Genomic DNA, 20,755 nt, shown 5'->3' on the forward strand with positions numbered 1-20,755 from the left:
AAGTGGTGTGCCAAATCTTCATTTATTCACTCTGATTTAAGGTGTTGCGTGCCAGTCATACATTTTAACATTTTTAGAAGGTCTTTCTATAAATCTATAATATATACCATATATACTCATTCATAAGCCGAATTTTTTTAGTAAAAACGGGAAGCACCGGAGAAGGGGGTCGGCACCAGGGTTACATTAGAATTTATCAGAGATTCTAAAAAAACTAACCAACAGAAAACTACCTGCCTTTGATCCTCAAACTTCACTTAGGCCTAGTCTACATTAAAACATTTGCCATCAAGGGGTGTGCTGCCTTTGTTTGTTTGTTTGTTTGTTTTGTTAGGTCAAGGGTTTTAGGTAAAGGGATTTACTTTTGTGCTAGTCCTTTGTCACAAAATCCCCAGTGTAGACACAGTTAAGTGCTTTTCCCAGTATAGCTGATTTTATTCACCCAACTAGTATAAGCTATAAGGGAAAAAACACTTTTTCGATGGCATAAAACTGTGTCTATACTAGGAGGGTTTTGCCAGAATAGCTATGTCCACCAGAATAGCTATTCTGGCAAACTTTTAAGTGTAAACTATGCTTTAGGGCAAAGGCAACTGGAGACTGCCACTGGCCCTCAGATGATATTATGTTCTGCCTACTACAGTAACTCCTCACTTAAAGTTGTCACGGTTAACGTTGTTTCGTTGTTACGTTGCTGATAAATTAGGGAACATGCTCATTTAAAATTGTGCAATGCTCCCTTCTAATGTCGTTTGGCAACTGCCTGCTTTGTCCACTGCTTGCAGGAAGAGCAGCTGGTTGCAGCTAGCTGGTGAGGGCTTGTAACCAGGGTGGACTGGCAGCCCCTCATCAACTCCCCGCTTCCCTAAGTTCCCTGTGCTGCAGCCACCCAGCAGCTGTCCCTCCCCCCACTGCCATGTGCTGCTCCTGCCCTCTGCCTTGGTGCTGCTCCCAGAGACTCCTGCTTGCTGTGCGGGGGGGGAAGGGAGGGGGCTAATGTCAGGGTGTCCCCCTTCCCCCTGCTCCTGCACCCTGCTTTACCCCATCTTCCATAGAGCAGGGAGGGGACACGGACAGAGAGAGCTTGTGGCAGCAGCTGCTGTCTCAACTTCCTGACCCACTTAAAAAGACAATGCACTTTAGAGTGGGTCAGTTTACTTTAAGGGGCAGTGTGCATCTCTCTCCCCCACACGCAAGGTGTGTGTCTGTCTCTGCCTGCTATGGTGTCTCCCCTCCCTCGTGTTCGTGCTGTCTTGTGTGAAAGACTACTTTAACAACAATGTGTTAACCCTTGAGGGCTCAGATGAGTGCTAGTTCTTCATTTAGCAGCAAGGCATTCCCTGAGAAATATTTCGCCCTCTTCCACCCTCCACTTTTACCACCTCAACCAAGCTTCACAATCATCATAGCTGTGAACAGTATTAAATTGTTTGTTTAAAACGTATACTGTGTGTATATCTATATAATATATAGTTTTTTGTCTGGTGAAAAAAATTTCCCGGGAACCTAACCCCCCCCATTTACGTTAATTCTTATGGGGTACTTGGATTCGCTTAACATTGTTTCACTTAAAGTTGCATTTTTCAGGAACATAACTACAACGTTAACTGAGGAGTTACTATATATACATACTATATATACTATACATACAACTGCTGTCTATCATATCTAAATGCAGTAAACTTATGATTAAGAGGGTTTATGTAGCCTGCTTGGATGAATTTTTAGTAAATAAGAAATTTAATTATGTTCACTATTCTATAAAATACATCAGTGGTGTTTCTTTTAATCCTGCACTGTTCATTTAGTTTAGGCAGCCACATCTGTTCCTGCTGTGTTTTCAAATATATAGGTGTAAAACTGCATATAAAAGTCTATTTTACTATCTAGGGAACGCATTAAATGTCCGTATTGCAATTCTGTTAATACAGATATAGATTATAAAGGGTCCAGCCACTTTTTACGGAATGTTAGTGTGTATTCCACATCTGTGTGTTGATCGGCTAGACAGACCTATGTAAAATGTTCTTGTTCTTGCTGCTTTCATATAGAAATACTCATTCCTAGTACTGTATGTCTAGGCACTGGAATGTATGGAATGTGGATTTTCTTGATTAATATCTCAACGAATTGCTTTTTGTCTCCAGGAATCAAAGTTAAATTTCTCAACATTTTGTAGGCAGGAATAATTACCACATGTTTTAGCATATTAATTACATCCAAGAGGGTGTAACAATAAATCACATAGGATACGAAACAGTTTCTCACCATGATTTCTCACCATTCAATGCTGTATTTCCATATTTGTGTATGTAGATTATTGTTCTCTGTTAAATAGTTAGTCAGCAATTCTCACTGTGGGTCAGGATCCCAAAGTGGGTCGTGACCGGTTTTAATGGGGTCGCCAAGGCTAGCATTAGACTTGCTGGGGCCCAGGGCTGAAGCTGACGCCTGAGCACCACTGCCCCGGGCTCAGGTTACAGACCCCTCCTGCCTGGGGCTTGGGCTTGGGCTTTGGCCTGTCCCCGCCTGGGCGGCAGGGCTTGGGTGGGCTCAGGCTTCCGTCCCCCCTCCTGTGTCATGTAGCAATTTTTGTTATCAGAAGAGGGTCATGGTGCAATAAAGTTTGAGAACCACTGGTTTAAGATCTAGAATACTGATTTTATGTATGCCTGCTATTGATATACATGTTTAGGGTACCTTCATATTAAAAATAAGGATTTCTCATTTGACTTCCAGGCTCCGCTTCATTGTTCCCAGTATCAGTAAACGGGGAAGTGAGAAGGCATGCTTTTGGAACCCTTATAACCAAAGGTAAGCATACCTGTTAATCTTTTGAGGGTAGTGATTTCACAACCAGGCTATCTAAATGAATGATGTAGTATGCTCCAGTCTAATTTTAAATTTGTTTGGAAAACCCTTAGTCACCTTTTAAAAATATATTAATCACCTTTTAAAAAGCTAAAGTCTCCACAAAAGAAATACATGCACACATGCATCTACATGTGTGCATGCAAATACAAATTTGTGCATGCAAGTAAACAATTTGAATGTGCAAAGGAATTTTTTTGCACTTGGAACTTGAGGCTGTAGTTTTGAAAAGTTTGGCCATTGGTCTAATTTTGGACTTACTAGGTTATAAACAGAAGTTTGTTTGGGGTTATAAAATTTGTTGGTAAAGTATTTCATTCTCTTTCCTGTTCAGTAAAGGAGACAGCTATAAAATTAAACGAATGATTAAAAGGTGGTTTGGGGTTTTTTTTTGGTTACTCAAGAAGTTAAAACCATTCGTGGGCTAGTCTTTAAACTGTCTTCATTTGATTAGGTAAGGTTTAATATGTAGTTCTATCATACTCTAAAAGTGACTGCTTTAAAAAAAAATTGAAATATCCTGACGTTATTCTCACTCAATGACTTTCTTATCAGATGTACACGGTTTTGCAAATAAAAATGATTTTCTAACAGCCAGCACTGAAGACTCAGTTGGATTTTGAAAGTTAAGCTGGGTTCTTTCCTTTTCATATATCATTGCTAGAAATGGCCTCAGTGACACCTGTGCAGTGTCATTGTTTTTCACGGATTCACACTAATGTACCTGGAGCCAGGTCCGGCTCTAGGCACCAGCAAAACAAGCTGGTGCTTGGGGCGGCACATTTTTAGGGGCGGCATTCTGGCGCGGGCCATGCCGCTCCTAAAAATGTGCCCCGGCCGCCCTAACTCACCTCCGCTGCTGCCGCTCACGCGCCGCTGCTCGCCCTCCCTCCCAGGCTCTCAAACCCGGGAGGGAGGGGGAGATCCCGAGCAGCCGCGGCGCGCGAAACAGCTGATTTGCTTGCCGCAGCCGCTTGGGATCTCCCCCTCCCTCCCCGGTTTGAGAAGCGGTGCACGTGCTGCTTCTCCCTCTCCCTTCCTCCCTCCTAGGCTTGAGAGCCTAGGGGGGAGGAGGCAGGGCTCGTGATCTGGGGAAGGGGTGGAGTTGAGGTGGGGCCGGGGGGGGGTAAGAAAAAAAAGGGGGGGGAAACTGTTTTCGCTTGGGGCGGCAAAAATCCTAGAGCCGGCCCTGCCTGGAGCTTAGTAAACAATCCTGTTTATGCCTCAGAGAATAGAATCGAGCTCTTGCTTTCTTACTATTACCAGATTTGGATTCTGAGTACTAATGGGGTAATAAGCAGTGGAAACCTACTTTACTGATTACCATTAGTTGATAAGACTTTCAAAATACACAAGGAACTGATTTGTGGAGTAAAAGTGCTGTTTGCAGAATAGTCAGTAATGTGCTGTCAGTACATTCATAAGGGGCTCCTACAAAATTTTTTTCCTTGTGATTAAACCCGGTGTTCAGTGGGGAGGGGAGATTGTGTGTAGGTGGGGTGCTTGCAGGAGGAAGGAGGAAGGACTGTGAAATCTATTAATTTATCTTCCTCTCTAAACAAAAACTCTCAAAACCATAGCCAAAGAGGGGGGACATAGCACTGGGCCAACTTATATTAAGCAGCAGCAGTTGTTATAAAAGTTTCTGAAAAATATATTCAATGTATTGATAGTTATAGATTAGTGTGTTCATTTTGGGGATTGTTGGTATTTTCCACAGGGATTTTGTTACTTTACTCCAATACTCTGGTCAACTCAAAGGCAAAAAATCCAGAAGTATTTTTGAGCCACAGGGATAAATCATCTCAAGTAGAGATGACTTAATAGTAAGCAGGGAAGGTGTGAACTCCAGAGGACACAGGGAAATCATCTTAACTTTCCATTCTACTTGGTTGAAGAGATTTAAGAAAGGGTCCCTGAGAGCTCCCTTCAGTGCATCACGGATGGTAATGTTTTAGAACAGAACCATACTTTAAAGAATCAGAAATACCTGTCCCCAAAATTCGTTTCACAAGGCCAGATCCTACAAGGTTCAAGCCCCCTCTGCTTATTGAAGTCAATGGCTTTTAATTTCTAACTAACAAATTGGAGAGCCACTATTTTCATTTGAATGCCAAAAACAATCTTGTATGGCCCAGTACTTCCTTTGTTAGGAGCTAACTGTTGAAGTAGTGCTGATGCTAATGATAGACCATGAACAAGGAAATATTTCTCTGCTAACTGGAAAAGAAGAAAAGTGGTAAGGAAGATGCTTCAAAGGGGGTATTACAAATATGAGGATATTACAAAAGGAGATGAAATAATGGGGTGTGTGTGTGTGTGTGCGTGTGTGTGTGTGTGTGTGTGTGATATAGCCATATCTATGTCTATCTCAGTATCCTTTGCATTTCTTCAATTTTGCCAAACTAGGATTTTCTTCTTTGTCTTTCATATATTGTTAGGGTTGCCAACTTTCTGATTGCGGAAAACTGAACACCCTTGCCCCACCCCCTTCTCTGAGGCCTCACACCTGCTCACTGCCTGCCCTCTCCCTCCATCACTCACTCTCACCCCCTTTACTTACTCGCTCATTTTCACCAGGCTGGGGCAGGGGATTGGGGTGCGATAGGGGGTGAGGGCTCCGGGTGTGGGAGCAGGATCTGGGGTGGGGCTGGGGATGATGGGTTTGGGGCGCAGGTGGGGACTCCGGGCTGGGGAAGGGTGTTGGGGTGTGAGATGGGGGACAGGCTCTGGGGTGTGGGATCCAGGGTGGGACCAGAAATGAGGGGTTTAGGGTGCAGGAGGGGGCTCTGGGCTGGGGCAGGGGGTTGAGGTGCGGGAGGGGGTGTAGGTTGTAGGAGGGAGTTTTGGTGCAGGAGGGGGTTCTGAGCTGGGGTGGGGGTTTTGGGAGTGGGAGAGGGTTCAGGGTGTGGGCTCTGGGCAGCGCTTACCTTGGGCATAACCCGGAAGTGGCTGGTATGTCCCTCTGGCTCCTAGGTGGAGGGGCGACCAGGGGGCTCCGGGTGCTGCCCCCGTCTGCAGGTGCCACTCCCACAGATCCCATTGGCCATGGTTCATGAGAGCTGCAGATCCGGCGCTCGGGGTGGGGGCAACGCGCAGACCCCCACCAGCCGCCTCTGCATCTAGGAGCCGAAAACCGGACGCCAGGCAACCTTATATGATGTACTTTTAAACTTGAGTGCTTAAGATTTGATATAACAAACAGTTGCTTCTAACTACTGTTTTCTTAATGTTGAACAGCTCTTAATGAAGTTTTGATGGGTGTGGTTAAAACACCAAATGGAGTCATTTGATTGTGTAACTACAGGCACAGGTAAAACTTAGCGCTTGTTGAAATTTGTAATTTGGCAGTTTGCCTTTATTAAAGCTTGTAAATATATGAGTGCAGTAGTTTTATGAGGCATGATTGCCAAATCTCATTATAGTGAAGAATGATTGCATTCCTAGTGTGCTGGCTAAGTAAAAAATCAAATTATAATTTTGGTGACTTTGCAGATCTTCAGCTGGGATAAGTGACTGTTCCTTGGAAAAGACCTGACATGACCAAAAATTGAAAGCAGCACCAGGATGCTGAAAAATGGAGCTCTTTGTAAGAGCTAATTAGACTGCCTCTACAAAATCTTAGGAAACTGCACTTGCCAAAGAATTGAGACAGGCTGATATTTGCTGTGAATGGAATGAAAGGTGATGCAGTCACTTTGTTTTTGTGGCCTCTTACTGTGTAAACTTCTTGATCTGGTCCAAATCTAGTGCAATGGGTTGTTTTATAATTCTAGCGCACAGCCCTAGTTAAGTAGTACTTCATGCTGGCTGAACACAGCATCTGATTACCATCTGGTCAGCAAATGCTCCCTGCAGCACAATAGAGAAATGACTGCTTCATTAAAGAGTGTACTCCCACGTCTCTTTCTCCCCTGAATAAGCACTTCTTTGGAAAATATTTCCTTATGGGAATGTATAGAAAAAACTTTTCACTTTAATAGGATTTTAGACATTTTTTGGCTAAATTCTTCTCCATTGTAATTCCTTTGATTTCCCTGGGGCTTACGGTACAGTACACTGGGGATAAATTTTGTCACCTAACATTCTCGTTTAAAAAAAAAAAAAATCTATGATGCATAGATAGATTAACTGAAATGATAATGTGTAACGATCCTAGCAAAGTTACAGATGGTAATGGTATTACTGTTTCTCTTCAGGACTGGATATGTTGGAAATTTGGAGTTTTGACCTGAGACTACAAACCAATGGAACTTATACATTTTGCGTATTTGTATAAAACTTACTTGAGCATACAATGCTGATATATACTAAGTTACTTAAACTTCCTACATTTTGTCTATATTACTTTCTTGATGATTTAGTAGAACATTTGCTGTAGATTGGTTTTTAAAACGAAATGTGTTATACACACATTTGTGGCTTGTATGTTTCTATATCTGTGTATAATATTAAATCTGAGATACTACATTATCAAGTACTGTATGTTTTATCTGTATGAGTTTGAAGTAGTGCAGTACTCACAAATGATTTTATGCAGGTTATTCCAAAAAGTGACAATAAAATCACTTGTATTTTAACAGACCATCATGTGGGATTCCTGCATCATGTGGTGGAAGAGATAAAGGGGACAGAAGTATAGTTCTGGGAGAACAGTATTTCCTGAGTGCTGGGGGATGGAGAACAGGAGAGCTTTCCCTCTGTTTTTAGTAGAGGAGGCAAAGTTGTGCCTTCCCCTGATTCTTAACTTGGTTTAGACTATCAGAAAGAGACATGGGGTAATTCCCAGCTTTTGTGTTTGAGACTGGATGACTGAATAGCCCAAAAGCAGTCTAAGGCCAAAAATATATAAAGTTTGTAAGCCAATCCAAGACAAATGGTATAAAACATATGTAGATTTAAGACTAAACATTGCTTCAGATAGGTGTACCACAACCTTACAGTTTATTTTGGGAGTGAGCGAGAAAACAAAATGCTGACATTTTTTTAGAATATCTGTGTTTGTATCAATCTCTGAGTGTCTCCCCATCTTCTCCTTAGCATTGAAGTGTCTCAAAAGTTAAGTATCCAATTTTTGCATTTCTTTCCTCTTTTTCATTCCGGCCAGTCGTTGAAATAAACTTCTGAGCCCTTTCCACTCTCCCTCCCCTTTTGTAAATGAATACTCTTATTTTGTATTAAAGGGACAGTGTAAGCTTGAAATCTAGTTAAGTCATTGAAGGTACTATACCTGCTTCTGAGTCATTCTGCTAATTTCTGTAGTATTAACAATCACACTTTCCTGTTTTCATAAGTGTATTCTTTTCCGTTTCTTTGTGAACTCTGCCTCTCTCCTTCGCAAGCAAGCGCACACAGCAGAAATTGTACATTTTCAGCACTTGCAGTTTGTAATGAATAAAGAATGATTTTTTAAAAAATCAATCTCTTTATTTCATTAATATTTTGGCCAGTTTTGAAAGAGTATTGTGGTCAAGGTAAAGCAATTCAGATTATTCAAAAATTTCATTTCACTAAGTAGAATGGTTTAAACTTTGGACTTACACATATGTGTATTGAAATCACCATTGTAGAAAGCTTTTTTTGGGGGGGGGGGACGTAAAGCCCTGATTCTGTTAATTCTGTTACTAAATAAGAGGTGAGGTCTAAGAGAAGAATTTCCCAACAAGTTAAGAGATGACCTCAGAGAAACTGACATACAAATAGGTAGGAAAGGACCCAAAGTATTGAAGTATGAAAGTTGTACAATATTCATTTTCCTAAATGAATAACAAGAGGGCTACATGTATATCAAGAGCAGCCTAGTTTCCTTTCGATAGGGGCAGGGATTGTTTGTTCTGTTTGTACAGAGGCATCCTGGTCCATGATTGCGACTCCTTCATGCTACCATGATACAAATAATTAATAACAGAAGAAAAGACACACACAGTAGAGTGGAAGTTGTAATCAGGAGGCGAAATTGAGGAGGCACAGGTAGACAAAACATGAAGTAAGGAACTGGTTAAGACCTCACAATTGGAAATCATGGAAATAATGGCTATGGAAGAGCAAAGAAGTCCTTTGTTCTTCTTACTACTCTTCCTGGTAGCCAAACATCTATAGAGCCCTTCAGCCAAGTCCTTGATTATATGTATTTTGCCTATGGGGAGGAGGCAGCAGATGAACTGCAGGTGCAGATTGAGAACAGATTGGAGGTGAACGGTACCAGTAATCAGGAAAAAGGAGTGGAGGGAAGTCCCCAGAAAGAAAGAAAAAAGAAAAACGAGATGTTCTGAACAGTGATTGTAATACATCTGTGATCCAGATACAAGTAAAAGGGTGGTATACTGTTTTTTTTTAAGTGTTGAAAGATAACTATTGCAATGAGTTACATTAATTGAAGGGAATTTTCTGTTTGTAATTCATGTGAGAACAAATATCAGTGAAATATCTGAGATAATTACTTCAGACACCTGAGGATAGAACTGAAGACTGGCATAATAATGTACTCTTGGAAGTTTCTTTGACTTGGTGCTGGAATGATATGTGGTAAATTGGGGGGACAAATTAGAAAAGAAAATTATGCCATTGAGAGGGACAGACTTTTCTTTGTCTCCAATTTCCCCCTAAATATATATGGTAGAAAATAGAACACATAATATTGGGTGAAAAGGGGACGTAAATGAGTGGAGATAAACTGAAAATGATGCAGGAGAAGACACTTCACAAGAAAGAAAATTGAAACTAGAGTGTAGTCAGAAAGAGAGGAGATGGAACAAAAGGTAGGCACAAACTTCATATTTTTAAAAGATTCTATAGAAACTTGATTGACAATGTGTTTCAATAACATGGTTGTCTTATTTTTATTTAATATTTAATCCTTCAAACTACAGGGGACTTTGAGGAGTGGTGGCCTGGGTATCTTTCATCCTGACTAGAAAGCTTAGTCCTCAGGGAGGTAGGTAACTTTTGCAGGCTGTGGCTCCTTAGTTTAACTGAGAAGTTTCATTAGGTTGGGTAACATCTTGTCATGGTGAGAATGGATGGAGTAACTGTACCACTGCTAGAGTGTAATATGTCTCATTAAACTTTCTGCTTTCTACAGTTTTTACATTGCCTATAGAAATGTCTAAGCATTTGTCTTCAATAAATTTTAGTCCTAAAATATGGATAATACGATACAGATGACCTTTTGTTATATTTGGTCTTTTCTTGGGTAGCCTGTCGCATCCAGTCCCTATCTAAAAAATGCAGACAGTTTAAAATAATCTCTTGGAAGCTGACCTGGACTGGTTATTAACCCAGCATGCTCTCCGCCCTGTCTGTTTGCAAAGGGGGAGGGAAAGGTGTCTGGTTTCAAAAATAGCAGTCCCACAAGTACTTCATCTACTCTTGTTAAGAGCCCTCCAAGTCAATGAGGTAAGCATTGTTTTACTGTGAACAGTGCTTAATAGTTTATACCATCTCAGTGTCATCTATAGCTGATGGAATTCAGGTTTTTTTCTCTATTTGTCATTTAGACTAGTAATCTGACCAGAGCCTGGTACAGTGATTTCCCCCCCCCCCCCCCCACCTCTTCTGAATGAATTGCATACTCTAAGGTCAATTTTTTTTTAAGAAGCCAGGTCTCTTCTCGCCCCTATATAATCTTAAACTGTTTTGATTATGTCCACAGTTGTTCTTTCAGAGCTTGTCAGTGAGAGGAAGAAAAGGTGATGTGGAGGCAGAGGAATCATTCTTTTAAATCTTCCAATTCCTTTTTTCTTTATTTAATCTCCTCTGCTCTCCTGAAAGCAAGCAAGATTAACTACATTGCATGGGGGGGGGGGGGGGGGGAGCTGCATACCAACAGAGACTGGTGATCCAGAGCTGCCTAAAGCACCCTTGCACTAGAACATAACTCAATTTGTAAATATTTTTGCCAGATGATATTGCTAGGAGAGGTGGGCTGGAGCAGGTATTATCACTTTTCTGCCATTTCTTGCCAAGTATGTCAACTAACTCACAAGCTGCTTAGAGGCTAGGAGGATTTAGCTTTCTCTTTATGAAATCCTGCCTCTTGTCAATGCTCTCTTGAAGGTCCTAGAAAAGGGATCTTCATTATCATTGTTAGTGATTGATACCAATTAAGTTTGCGTGACGTTTGAACTGTCAATCTACTTCTACTTTTGGCTTGCCTTTATTAATTTCTTTCAGAGTATAGTTCTAAGAAATTTCACTTCATTTTCTGATTGCTAGCTATATTGAGTTTTTCTGCAGCATATCATGCTTAGAAATTACATGTAAAGGAGTTAATTTTCAAATCACATGTATCCCACCCTGCAACAATAGTTTTCTGGAAGGGTAGGTTTTCTTTATAAATGCTTTTTGCTCATTTTAGAATTGAGCATTTTTAAGTGGGTGAATTCCTGCAGCCCATGCTGTATATTTCTTTTCAGTAGCCATTTATTTGGCATGTCTATGGTCCTAGTGGGCTGTAGGTTTGTTTCAAAACAATTGATATTCTATGAAGCAGATAAACTGATGTCATGGTCTATCTCTTTCACCTTACATATGCTAATTATTAGATTACATTTGGCAGTTGGTAGCTTTGTTTGAGGAGGAGGAAGAGTGTGGATTATATAACAGCTGTATGCATTTCAGCTAACTGTCTTGTGGGCAGCCAGGATTTATGGTACTCTAGATTTAGCAAGGTAGTCTTGTGTCTCTATTACATTTTGTATTTATTGATACAGGTTGACCTTGAGACAGTGTTTTTTAAACTAATTTCTACCATGTAGTTTAAGGGTGTTCCCTTTATTTCTTTGAGGAACATGTTAGTGTATGCAAACATTTATAAATGTTAGGTGGTTAGAGGTGCTGGCACTGATGGTGGAATTAGAATGGAATCCTATTCTGTCAAATTCTTTTGTGTTCTGCATGGGATTATTACAATAGTGGTGAGTTGTTGGAGCTGAATCTTCATACCTAAGGTTAACAAAGTGATGCAGTAGAAATTAAAGCAAACTTTAATTTGTCAAGCTTTCATTTATATTTTATATACTGTTTGTTGTATTTTTTTTTATGGTGGAAAATATCCCTTGAAATGACTCTGTGCTGTAAGTTTGTTGAAAATATAAAGGTTTATGCTAAGTTTTGCAAATTCAGATTATATTATAGATGCCAAATATTGTTAGATGTTAACATAATTTTGATCTGGAACCTCCTTGCTTTATTTTTGTTTGCATGTGCATATTAACAAGAAACAAAACATTTCATGCACAGTGTATTTTACTATGAATGTTATACACATCACAACTAGCTGTTCTACACTAATTTAATATGAATTCATTGTTGAAAATGACCATTTTTGTTAATATGCTAAAGTAGTACTTGGGTACACGTAAACAAAATACACCCATGATACGCAGAGGAACAATATTACACTTGCCAATGCAGCAGCTGCAAGTCTAGGGAAAACACAAGTTATATATGTTATAACAGGGATTGTGTTTCTGAAACAAAACGTAAGAATTTATATACACATATCAACAGTGTTATAATACTGAGTGTATGAAGTGCTCTATGTACAAATAACTTTTTAAAATAAAGCAACTCTTGCCTTCCTTTTGGTCTAAGGAGATTGAGTCTTAAGTAGGCGCTGTAATATGAGAATGAACAAAGGTACCTATTTTTAGGAAGACCCTGCAGAAATATTTCTCGTAAGTAAAATTCCAGCAAATGTGCTGGAGAGACAGAGACTGTGATTTGCACAAGGTCATGTAGGATTTAGGTACGGGTGTGTGTGTAGATTGTGGCATCTTGGAATTTTGGAGAAAGGCGAGTTTGACCACATGGGTACCATATTTCTTTCCTTAGATTTTCTTGCTCCTCCTTTCTATGGGGAGCTCCAACCAAACTGGGTGACCCTCTCTCAATGCATTCCTGACTGGTTAATTTAAAATTATTTCTTGTTTGGATCTACCCCTTTGGTGGTGAATAAAGTATTATTGTAACTTAATTGAACGAATGGCCTTTTTATTATTGTCAGGTAAGTTTCACCCCCTGGTTCTGGGCCACAAACTTAATGGCTTTCATTCTCTTCAAGACTTGTGCTGATGAAGGACTCTCAGCTCACTCCATTTTAATGGGCTTGTATGCATAATACAATGCTGTTGTCCCCTGGGACAAAAACATTAAGCCTTTTCTCCTTCTCTGTTTCCCATTAGGCTTTTAATCTCCAAAATGAGGAATAGCAATACAGAACCCTACCATCCCTCACAGATAATCATAACCTGTCACGTCTGTTGTACAGAATGTACATCCACAATGGTCAGAGGGGAGGGAAAAAAAGTAATGGTGTGAAGGGTAGTGGTTGTTAGGTCATACATTAGTTTGGAATAAGTGTAGCAGTAGTTATACTTGTTCAGCTGTCTAATCCCATGCAAAGCTTCTTTCTTTTTACAGATTATTTGATGGCTAATTTACTCCTCTGAGCTCATAAACTAGATAGAATATTCTATTTTGATTATTTTGAGTGCCTTTATTACCACTAGCAGTGTCAGAGATTTCCCCAGAAGGTTGATACTGTCTCCTTGTACCCCTTAGTAACTATATGGGTTTGGATGGAGACTGTCCCCTTCTCTTTGGCCTTGACTCATACTATTATCTCCTTGGTGCGCTGCTTCCCCAACATAGTTTTATTTTCTCTCAAAGCACCCATTCCAGCAACCCCCCCTAGATATGCTGTTCAACAAAGCTTAACTATACTTTTTTTTTTTTTATTGGCCAGTTTACAGAAATAAAGCTTACAGTGAAGCATGTACGTCCTAGATGAATACTATGGAAAGCACAGATAAATGCCAGTTTGTGTTGAAGTTATAAAATATTGCATTACTAGGATTCACAGCATGATAGAAGCTTTTCTAGTATTTGACAGTTCAAAGCTGTGTGATTGTCTTCCCATGAGAAAAATGTCCCTGGGTGGAGAAGAGGAAGGGGGTGGGGGAGAATGGAGATGCATGTGTATGTATACATATGTTCTTTTGCGTGCATACCAATTCAGACTTCAGTTGTTGATCCTTTTATGTGGATATGGATGTCTGCCTTTTGTAACTTAACTGTGATATGAAACCTGTTCATTAATAGAATCAAATATTTGTTTCTGATACCTGTTTATGCTAAACAGGTCTCTTCCTGTTAACCGTATTCGTGATGACTCGTGCAGAGTCTATACTCTGAAGTCGAGCTGGTTGGAACATTTTGGTTGAAATGAAATTTTGATGAAATATGTTGAAATATTTTGCAGAGATGTATGTTTCCAAAAAACTTTCATCAGTAAGGTTTGAGACTGAGAGACTTTCTCATATACTCTCTAACATGGCAGTTAGGGCACTGGGATGTGAGAGTCCCATATTCAAGTCCCCACTGTGCCTAATGTGAAGTGATTTTTGGATGAAAACTCTATTCTACTGAGTTAGGTTCAGATCCCTGTTCTGCTGGTGTCTCCCACAACATCCCAGGCCAGTACTCTAACTATGGGGACACAAACACACACACACTCACATTCTTTTTGTGACTGTTTTTTGTGAAAACATTTTGGTTCCAACACTGAACAAAAATAAATTTCAAAAGTTGCTGCCAAATTGCCGCCCTCCAGTCACATGTACTCAGATGGTGTTCATTTTTTGCATTACCCACACTTCTGTACTATCTCCTTACTTGTCTATCCATTCCATCTTATATTTCAACCTCTCTCTCTGACCTCATGTCCTGGATGTCACAACGTAGTTAACTGTAACATGGCCAAAATTAGATACCATGTTTCCTCTCAAACCCTCCCCATGAATGCATTCTATTATTCTTTACAACACTTTTGTCCCTGAAACTGAGACATATAGTTCGAGGGTCATCCCGACCCTCCCTCCTCTTCTACACCGTGTCCAAAATTTTGCACAACTAAAATTTTTGTTAAGCTCCTCACTATCTCCTGTCTTAATTGTTGTGACCTCCCTTGAACAAACTCCCTTGCACACACTCCTTAAAGACCTTTTAAAATACAGAATTTTTTCCAGGCTTACTCTCTTACCAAGCCACCTTCCAGTTTGAATCCCTCCCTTGGCTCTGTTCCCTTCTTCATAACATTTTAAGCTTCTCTTCTTCACCTTTAAGGTCCTTCACAGCTTCCCTGTGGTTCCTGTTCTTGTCTGTTTTCATATTGCTCTTCCTTAACACTAATTTTTCTGCTAATATTACAAACCTTTCCATTCTGCCCTTTATGCATAGAATGTTGTTACCCTCATTTTCAGTTCCTGTCTCAAAATTCACTTTTGCTGTAATATGTGCAAGAATCAGGCTAGGTGGTGGAGCAGTTTTACTTTAAAAAAACAAACAAAAAAAAAACAAATAAAATCTGTCATTGATTTAGAACTATCAAATTGTGCAATAACTAAACCATACAACCATGTGATCTTATTTTCATTGTCCTTTTTTCCTTCCTCCTTTTCTTTGTCAAAATTGGTATGTCTTTTTATCAAATTAGATTGTAAACTCCTCAGGATATGGACTTAAGTCTACTTGGGTACGTGTACATTATGTGATGGGAGCCTTTGGGTGATATCACAACACGAATAATAATAAAAAGCACAGACCTAGAATTGGCACTGCTTATTCAGCAGCTAAATTGCATATCTGACCAGCAGAATGCTGTCTGTCAGTTTAGGTTTTTATTAATAGAAGATATAACTTAGCAATAACACTCAACTCCCTGTAGTAGATTTGTCCTGTGAGTCCACCTTTTGTTTCAGGATAGGCAGGGCCGGCTCCAGGCACCAGCCCACCCAGCTTGTGCTTGGGGTGGCACCTGGAGGGGGGCGGCGCGGTGCTCCGGCCGCCAGGAAGAGCGGCGCCACGGCTGGGGCTCGCCGCCCTCCCCCCCCCCCCCCCCCCCCAGTGCTCTCGCCGCCAGGGAGAGCGGAGCCCCGGCCGGGGCTCGCCGCCGGCGACAGCGGAGCCGCGGCGGGCTCACCGCCCTCCCCCTGGCACTTTGGCTGCCGGGGAGAGCGGAGTCCCGACCGGGACTCACCGCCCTCCCCCCCGGCGCTCTGGCCGCCGGGGACAGCGGAGCCCCGGCCGGGGCTCGCCGCCCTCCCCCCGGGGCTCCGGCCGCGCTGGGGGGGGCGCGCGGCCGGAGGCTTTTTTGCCTGGGGCGGCAAAAAAGCCAGAGCCAGCCCTGAGGATAGGAAGACACTGAGTACTGCCGTGTACTCCCTTTCTGTTCTGGATAATCTTTTCTCCACTGCCTCTTTAATTCTGCTCTTTTCCACAAAGCTGATTTTCTCAAATTTTGATGATAATGTGTGCTGTTTCCTAGTTACTTTAGAGCTGTCTCTAGGGCTTGCATAGAGTTCAATGAAAATAATGCCTTTTTTGTTGGGCTGAAGCACAGTGTGTTACTAGTTTCCTTTATCCAACTCTGTTCCATGCATATTGACTCGCATTATTATACTGGCCGCAGTTTGAAGCACACGAGCAAATGTTGATGTATTATGAGTGTCAGAACTATTGAGCACATACCAATGGATCACGTAAAATTGTTTTTATGAAAATATTTAATAATCAGTTTGGAAGATCATAAATATTGGCACGGATATCTGTTTAAATGTCCTAGGTCTATTGAAATGAAAAATGATTAATCAGTTTGAACAAGTATCATTCGTTCAACTCCATGATTTCTGTTTGAAAGCTAAATTTAAAAGAACTGCATAATAGTGTCACTCAAAAGTAAATAGTAGACTATTTACTTTTAGCAGTTGTTTCTCTGCAGGCCACTTTTAACTTAATCTGGAATTTTTCTTGTCTAATTAGAAAGGCAATTCTAATAACCTCTTAACATTGTTGTCAACCTTAAACCACCTATTTAATTGATACTTAACTAAGCTCCTCCTCAGACAGATGGATGGGAAGTGGATGAGCTTTGGTTTCACCTCCTAAAAAGTCAGCAAGTGCCGCTGAGGTAATGTGGGTGGGCAACAGTAATTGCTGCTGATAGGGATTAGTAGGAAACTACTGTGCTCTTGGAGCAAAAGAGGAGCAGGAAGGAACTGTTTCTTTGAGGCATAATTCCTCTCCTTTGTAGTTCCTGAGGCAGAACACCAGTGTGCTGCCACCTTAGTGAACAGTTTCAGAGTAGCAGCCGTGTTAGTCTGTATCCGCAAAAAGAACAGGAGTACTTGTGGCACCTTAGAGACTAACAAATTTATTAGAGCATAAGCATCCGAAGAAGTGGGCTGTAGTCCACGAAAGCTTATGCTCTAATAAATTTGTTAGTCTCTAAGGTGCCACAAGTACTCCTCACCTTAATGAAGTTCATGGTAAAATCATAATCTAGCGCTTGGTTGGCTTCCCATTTGTGTGTGTTTTTTTTCCTACAACGGGAAATTTCTTAATCTCAAATGTGATTGTTAAATCAGCAAAAAATGGTAAGGCTAGGTTTATTACCTGAAAGGCAGCATTTTGGGCGTACCTTTCTGCAAAGGAGACCCCCAGTTTGAATCTGGCTTGCTATTCCTTGTTATATACTTGCAGATATAGTCACATTTTCCTTTAATGACTGGAGGAATTGTCCTGAATGGAACAATAGTTTGCTCTCTATTGCTCCAAGCCATTTTCAAATGCTTCAATAAGGAAAAGAGAATTCCAGTTAGAGCATTGTTTCTTTAGTAAACTCAATTTTCCAGTAAGATATGCCTAAGTAATAAAGAATCCACATTTCATCTTGAAGATGAGTTCTTGAATTCCTAAACTACTTTGATCATGAATACTTAATTAAGTTATTCCCTTGATATGGATTTTATCATTTTGCCCCAGACATACATTACACTTGCTCAGCTTACATCGGGGCTTTGATATGTAAGCTTTTCACACAGTAATATCTGAATGTCTGAACTCAAAGATGATTCAACCAGTTTTGCCATCCTAATAATTGTTTCAGAAGTCCTGAAATCTTTAAAAGCTAAGACTAAATATTCCCATTTAATTTCTACTCCAGAGTAGGGGCTTAAAAGTTAAGTGCATTCCACTTTGGTAATTCTACATAAAAAGTAGTGAAATACTGCCCCAGAGCCAATACACACTCCATATTTCCCATGTTAACAGATCTCCCTAGTTTATCCAGATGGTAACGTTTGAAGTGCAAATGCCATTTGAAGTTGCCAAATCCATATTAACGATTTTTGTCAGATACAGGATCCAAAATGGTGGTGGTATGCGTTTTTCCCTTTTCCTACTGTGCTACTATCCCTTTGGAATAGTAGCAGGGCTAATAGCTGCAACCACTTTTGCGAAGTAATAGAGCGCGGTGTGGCTGGCAGGGTGTTCTCCATAACGGCCCAGCAACTCTGAAGCACCCTACTGGTTCTTGTTTAGAATAGCCAAGATTTGTCCACTTTCAGGACACGTTGCAGGGCCTGTTTGTTACATCAGGCTTTTGAAGAGCGGTAGAGGGATTGAAGTACAGCTCTGTGTATGGGCCCTTTTTTATTCTGAAAGAAAAATAAAATAAACGTGTAACACAGCATACTTTTTTTTTTTTTTTTAAGATTCACACAACTTCCCTATCCCTTGACGCCTTATTCTCCCCCTATCCATCTTCCCAGGAAAGAACCTCATGTGGCAGATGCTAGTCATGTTGCTTAATATGCTATTGGAAGGTGCTTGGATGCTACAGTATAAGAACCTGTACAAAATAGAAAGGATTCATGGGTACTATTGTAAGGGAATATTGGGGAAGAAAGGAAAGAACAGAGGGAGAGAAAGTTAAAAAAGGAAATATAGAGAAGAAGGGAGTGGAGGAAAAGCAGGGACTTAGAGGAGAGAACACTGAAAGAGAAAAGTAGCTGGGACTTAAAGTGAAGAATGAGGCAGAATCAGAAATAAGCATGTTGGATAAGATTCAAGAACAAAGAGGAATGATCTCAGAGTAAAACGGATTTCAAATGTCAAAATATTAAATGGAAAAGTTAGTCCAAGGAAAAACAGATACTGCAAAGACAATGGGGGGAAGTATACCAAAATATACAATAAAAGAAAAATGTGGAATAAAAGAAAGGAAAAGGAAGTAACACAAACCAAGAGAACAAAGTACATTATAGTTGGCCAAGCTTGTGAGGCCTTGCATTGAAATTCTCTGTTTGGCTGTAATGTGATAACCATTGAATGCTGCATCCAAAATTTTAGGAAATATTCTAGGAATCAGTGGTCAAAAACTTATTGCTTTTTTGGCACAAAAGCAATAAGGGGGAAATGGGGAACATACAAAGCCCCAACATTTGATTAGCAGAGTCAGCAGTTTCAACCATCTCTAACTTTATTGCAGCCAAAAACATATTCCAATAGAATACCCCACATTTTAGCTCTTCCCATCATTCCAGTACGGTTTAAGGGCTTATCCACACATGGAGTTCTGTTATTCAGGGCTAGCTGTTCCTGAATAACTTCATGTGTAGAAAAGCCCTACAAAGACTGACACTCTAAAAGAGAGAGAAGAAAGGAGGATAAGGATGGCAGAGGCAGGGCAAAGGGAGCGTACACGGGGCCCCTGGCATAAGGAAAAGGGTTGGGGGAGTTGCAGTGAGTCCCTGAAAAAGTGAGGAATGGAACGATAGTGCACAGGGAGCTTGAGTGGGGAGACTGGAGGGCTACAAAGACCTGGTATTGTGAGTAGTGAGCTCAATTATATAAGAACAGAAACTGGCCTTACTGGGTCAGATCAATGGTCCATCTAGTTCACTATACTATCATCAGTAGCCAATGCCAGATGAATAGAATAGGGCAATTTTATCAAGTGATCCATCCCATCGTCCAGTCCCAGCTTCTGGCAGTCAGGTTTAGGGATACCCAGAGCATAGGATTGCATCCCATGCAACAAAGTGTGTGATCCCTTAATTTGTTAATGGAAAGTTTTAGGGAGTTACAATAAATTGCTTGAATGCATACAATTTATGCGCATTATTTCTATTGTAAATGTGACTTTGCACTACTGCATCCTCATGTCTAAATATTTGCAGGGCTGGTTACCGTTCTGATAGAACGATGTTACATGCAACCATAGCAGTCTGGGGGGGTTGGTGGCCTGCTTGTTTTCTCAATAAAGAAATGATATTTTGAAGCGGAAATAAGAGCAGATCAGCAAATGAAACACTTGGTAAATTGTGCAACCTTCTTTAAGCTGGCTGGCACGATTCTGGGTCTTGCTTTTCCTCATCCCCAAAGTAGTCAACTGTAATTTATTAATCTAAATCTCTATAGTGTTGCGCCCCCCGCTGCCCCCGCCACAATTGCCAATGTAGCCAAACACTGTCTGCTGGAGGACATAGACAGCCTTTTAATTTTGTGAATCAAGTCCTAGACAATCAGCATTTACCCTTTAAGGAGCCAACTTTTGTTCTCTAGGATATAACACATTTATTTATAGATAGGAAATCTGACAGAGTGGCTACACTGCCTACCTTACAGCGGGACGCTATAAGATGCGTAGTGTAGGCATAGCCTCAGTGTTGGCACTCTAATAATTTAGATCTAGTGTAAACAGATGCAGCTCTGTTGGAGACAAGTTGCACCTGCTTATGCACCATTTGAATTTGGCATATGGGAAACCACTTATCTAAAATCTCTAGTAAATTGCATTTGCTTAATGATGTCTTAATTTTTGGTGAAGTCTGTGGATTTGTTTGTTGATTGGGCAGGTGATTATAGGGGGAAGGGAAGGAGGAAATGTCCTCCAGTTGTACTGTCTTTTAAATTTGTTTTCCCTTAAATTTTTATAACAATCAATAACTCAATGAACTGTCCCTTTCTAAGCTGTTTTTGACAGAAATGTTCTGTATTACAAATATACATCACTAAAGGAGAATATGCATTGGCACTAGGT

The 20,755-nt window shown here is 40.6% G+C and overlaps 1 protein-coding gene across 11 annotated transcripts in view; it reads left to right on the plus strand.

Moving 5' to 3' along the window:
* SIPA1L2 (signal induced proliferation associated 1 like 2) overlaps nucleotides 1-20,755 on the plus strand; it is a 244,219-nt gene that overhangs the window by 63,035 nt on the left and 160,429 nt on the right. For all 11 annotated transcript variants that reach the window (XM_054023000.1, XM_054022992.1, XM_054022991.1 and 8 more), the window contains one exon: nucleotides 2,740-2,814. The gene's annotated coding sequence lies outside the window, so the exon portion shown is untranslated. The remainder of the gene's footprint in view (nucleotides 1-2,739; nucleotides 2,815-20,755) is intronic.

The sequence above is a fragment of the Malaclemys terrapin genome, chromosome 3 (genome assembly GCF_027887155.1).
Source record: "Malaclemys terrapin pileata isolate rMalTer1 chromosome 3, rMalTer1.hap1, whole genome shotgun sequence".
Taxonomy (NCBI): domain Eukaryota; kingdom Metazoa; phylum Chordata; order Testudines; family Emydidae; genus Malaclemys; species Malaclemys terrapin.